Source organism: Hippopotamus amphibius, chromosome 5, assembly GCF_030028045.1.
Source record: "Hippopotamus amphibius kiboko isolate mHipAmp2 chromosome 5, mHipAmp2.hap2, whole genome shotgun sequence".
Classification (NCBI taxonomy): Eukaryota; Metazoa; Chordata; class Mammalia; order Artiodactyla; family Hippopotamidae; genus Hippopotamus; species Hippopotamus amphibius.
The window spans coordinates 96,388,345-96,392,907 of record NC_080190.1 but is presented as its reverse complement, the minus strand read 5'-3'; the positions used below and the strand labels follow the sequence as shown (position 1 = coordinate 96,392,907).

Below are 4,563 nucleotides of genomic sequence, written 5' to 3'. Positions count from 1 at the left end.
GAGGTCTCTCAGAGGTCCTAATCTCACTGCCAAGACCTACCTCTACCCATCCACCTGCAAACTCCAGTACTGGATGCCTCAGGCCAAACAGCCAGTAAGGCAGGAATACATGTCTACCCATCAGAAAAAAATGAGATGACAAAAAAATATGTTACAAAAGAAGGAGCAAGGTAAAAACCTATAAGACCAAATAAATGAAGAGGAAATAGGCAACCTACCTGAAAAAGAATTCAGAGTAATGGTAGTAGAGATAATCCCAAATCTCAGAAATAGAATGCAGGCATGGATTGAGAAAATACAAGAAATGATTAACAAACACCTAGAGGAACTAAAGAACAAACAGTGATGAACAACACAATAAATGAAATGAAAAATACACTAGAAGGACTCGACAGCAGAATAACTGAGGCAGAAGAGTGAATAAGTGACCTGGAAGATAGAATGGTGGAAATAACTGCCATAGAGCAGAATAAAGAAAGAAGAATGAAAAGAATTGAGGACAGTCTCAGAGACCTCTGGAACAACATTAAGTGCAAAAACTTTTGAATTATAGGGTCACAGAAGAAGAAGAAACAAGAAAGCATTTGAGAAAATGTTTGAAGAGATTATAATTGAAAACTTCCCTAACATGGGAAAGGAAATAGCCATCCACATCTAGGAAGTGCAAAGAGTCCCATACAGGATAAACCCTAGGAGAAACACACCAAGGCAGATGTTAATCAAACAAACAAAAAATAAATTTGAAGAAAAAATATTAAAAACAGCAAGGGAAAAGCAACAAATAACATACAAAGGAATTCCATAAGGTTATCAACTGATTTTTCAGCAGAAACTCTGCAGGCCAGAAGAGAGTGGCAGGATATATTTAAAGTAATGGGGTGGGGGCCTATGCTCATTCTCTGTCTAGCTGTGACCGGCTGAGGTGGCGCGGCGGCGTAGGGACGGTAGCCTTACCAGATTGGTGTGTTCCTTTAATACAAGAAAATGGAAACTGAACAGCCAGAGGAAACCTTTCCCAACACCGAAACCAATGGCGAATTTGGTAAACGCCCTGCTGAAGATATGGAAGAGGAACAAGCTTTTAAAAGATCTAGAAACACTGATGAGATGGTTGAATTACGCATTCTGCTTCAAAGCAAGAATGCTGGGGCAGTGATTGGAAAAGGAGGCAAGAATATTAAGGCTCTCTGTACAGACTACAATGCCAGTGTTTCAGTCCCAGACAGCAGTGGCCCCGAGCGCATATTGAGTATCACTGCTGATATTGAAACAATTGGAGAAATTCTGAAGAAAATCATCCCTACCTTGGAAGAGGGCCTGCAGTTGCCATCACCCACTGCAACCAGCCAGCTCCCGCTCGAATCTGATGCTGTGGAATGCTTAAATTACCAACACTATAAAGGAAGCGACTTTGACTGCGAGTTGAGACCGTTGATTCATCAGAGTCTGGCAGGAAGAATTATTGGGGTCAAAGGTGCTAAAATCAAAGAACTTCGAGAGAACACTCAGACAACAATCAAGCTTTTCCAGGAATGTTGTCCTCAATCCACTGACAGAGTCGTTCTTATTGGAGGAAAACCTGATAGGGTTGTAGAGTGCATAAAGATCATCCTGGATCTTATATCAGAGTCTCCCATCAAAGGACGTGCTCAGCCTTATGATCCCAATTTTTATGATGAAACCTATGATTACGGTGGTTTTACAATGATGTTTGATGACCGCTGTGGATGTCCTGTGGGATTTCTATGCGGGGAAGAGGTGGTTTTGATAGAATGCCTCCTGGTCGGGGTGGGCGTCCCATGCCTGCATCCAGAAGAGATTACGATGATATGAGCCCTCGTCGAAGACCTCCTCCACCTCCTCCTGGACGAGGTGGCCGGGGTGGTAGCAGAGCTTGGAATCTTCCTCTTCCACCACCACCACCACCTAGAGGAGGAGATCTAATGGCCTATGACAGAAGAGGAAGACCTGGAGACCGTTATGATGGCATGGTTGGTTTCAGTGCTGATGAAACCTGGGACTCCGCAATAGATACATGGAGCCCATCAGAGTGGCAGATGGCTTATGAACCACAGGGTGGCTCTGGATATGATTATTCCTATGCAGGGGGTGGTGGCTCATATGGTGATCTTGGTGAACCTATTATTACTACACAAGTAACTATTCCCAAAGATTTGGCTGGATCTATTATTGGCAAAGGTGGTCAGCGGATTAAACAAATCCATCATGAGTCAGGAGCTTCGCTCAAAATAGATGAGCCTTTAGAAGGGTCCGAAGATCGGATCATTACCATTACAGGAACACAGGACCAGATACAGAATGCACAGTATTTTCTGCAGGACAGTGTGAAGCAGTATGCAGATTTTGAAGGATTCTAATGCAAGATATTTTTTCTTTTTTATACTGTGAAGCAGTATTCTGGAAAGTTTTTCTAAGACTAGTGAAGAACTGAAGGAGTCCTGCATCTTTTTTTTTTTTTTATCTGCTTCTGTTTAAAAAGCCAACATTCCTCTGCTTCATAGGTGTTCTGCATTTGAGGTGTAGTGAAATCTTTGCTGTTCACCAGATGTAATGTTTTAGTTCCTTACAAACAGGGTTGGGGGGTGGGTGAGTGTGTGCAAAAAACTAACATTGAAATTTTGAAACAGCAGCAGAGTGAGTGAATTTTAATTTTTGTTCATTGTTGGTGGTTTAAAAAAAATCCCCCCATGTAATTATTGTGAACACTTTGCTTTGTGGTCACTGTAACATTTGGGGGGGGGGGTGGGACAGGGAGGAAAAGTAACAGTAGTCCATATGTCCCTGCCATCTATTCAGAGCAGTGTGCAGAATGTAATGCTCTTTTGTAAGAAACATTTTATGATTTTTAAAATAAATTTAGTGAATCTAAAAAAAATAAAATAAAATAAAAAAATAAAGTAATGAAAGGGCAAAACCTACAACCAAGATTACTCTACCCAGCAAGGATCTCATTCAGATTTCATGGAGAAATCAAAGCTTTACAGATAAGCCAAAGCTAAGAGAATTCAGCATCACCAAACCAGCTTCACAACAAATGCTAAAGGAACTTCTCTAGGTGGGTAACACAAGAGAAGAAAAGAGACCCACAAAAATAAACCCAAATCAATTAAGAAAATGGTAATAGGAACATACATATAATCACCTTGAATGTAAATGGATTAAATGCTCCAATCAAAAGATACAGACTGGCTGAATGGATATAAAAACAAGACCCACATATATGCTGTCTACAAAAGACCCACAACAGACATACGGACACATACTGACTGAAAGTGCAGGGATGGAAAAAGATATTCCATGCAAATGGAAATCAAAAGAAAGCTGGAGTAGCAATATTCATATCAGATAAACTAGACTTTATAATAAAGACTGCTACAACAGCTAAGGAAGGACACTACATAATGATCAAGGGATCAATCCAAGAAGAAAACATAGCAATTATAAATATTTATGCACCCAGCATAGGAGCACCTCAATATGTAAGGCTAATAAGCCATAAAAGGGGAAATTGACAATAAATAACAAAATAATAGTGGGAAATTTTAACAACCCACTAATACCAATGGACAGATCATCCAGACAGAAAATAAATTAGGAAACACAAGCTTTGAATGACACAATAGACCAGATAAGTTTAATTGATATTTATAGGTCAATCCATACAAAAGTGGAAGAATACACTTCCTTCTCAAGTGCACATGGGACATTCTCCAGGTTAGAGCACATCTTGGGTTACAAATCAAACCATGGAAAATTTAAGAAAATTGAATTCATTTCAAGCATCTTTTCTGACCACAACACTATGAGATTAGAAATTAAATACAGGGAAAAAAAACCTGTAAAAAACACAAACACATGGAGGCTAAACAGTGCACTGCTAAATAACCAAGAGATTGCTGAAGAAATCAAAGAGGAAACCAAAAAAATACCTAGAAACAAATGACAACAAAAACACAACAATCCAAAACCTATAGGGATGCAGCAAAAACATTTCTAAGAGGGAAGATTGTAGCAATTCAATCTCACCTCAAGAAACAAGAAAGATCTGAAATAAACAGTCTAACTTTAAACCTAAAGAAACTAGAAAAAAAAAGAAAGGAAACCCAAAGTTAATAGAAGGAAATAAATCATGTATATCAGAGTACAAACAAATGAAAGAGAAATGAAGAAAACAATAGCAAAGATCAATAAAACTAAAAGTTCTTTCCTTTAGAAAATAAACAAAATTGATGAAACTTTAGTCAGACTCATCAAGAAAAAAAAAAGGGAGAGTAGTCAAATCAATAAAATTAGAAATGAAAAAGAAGAAATCACAACAGACACCACAGAAATACAGAGGGTAATAAGAGACTACTACAAGCAACTATCTGCCAATAAAATGGACAACCTGGAAGAAATGGAAAACTTCATGGAGAGCTACAATTTTCCACGACTAAACTAGGAAGAATTAGAAAATATAAACAGACAAATCACAAGAAATGAAATGTAAATTGTAATTAAAAATCTTCCAACAAACAAAAGTCCAGGACCAGGTGGCTTAAC

General features: G+C 38.5%; 1 pseudogene; it reads left to right on the top strand.

Moving 5' to 3' along the window:
• The first annotated feature begins 930 nt into the window (after nucleotides 1-930).
• LOC130853032 (heterogeneous nuclear ribonucleoprotein K-like) lies at nucleotides 931-2,848 on the top strand (annotated as a pseudogene).
• Nucleotides 2,849-4,563: the final 1,715 nt, after the last annotated feature.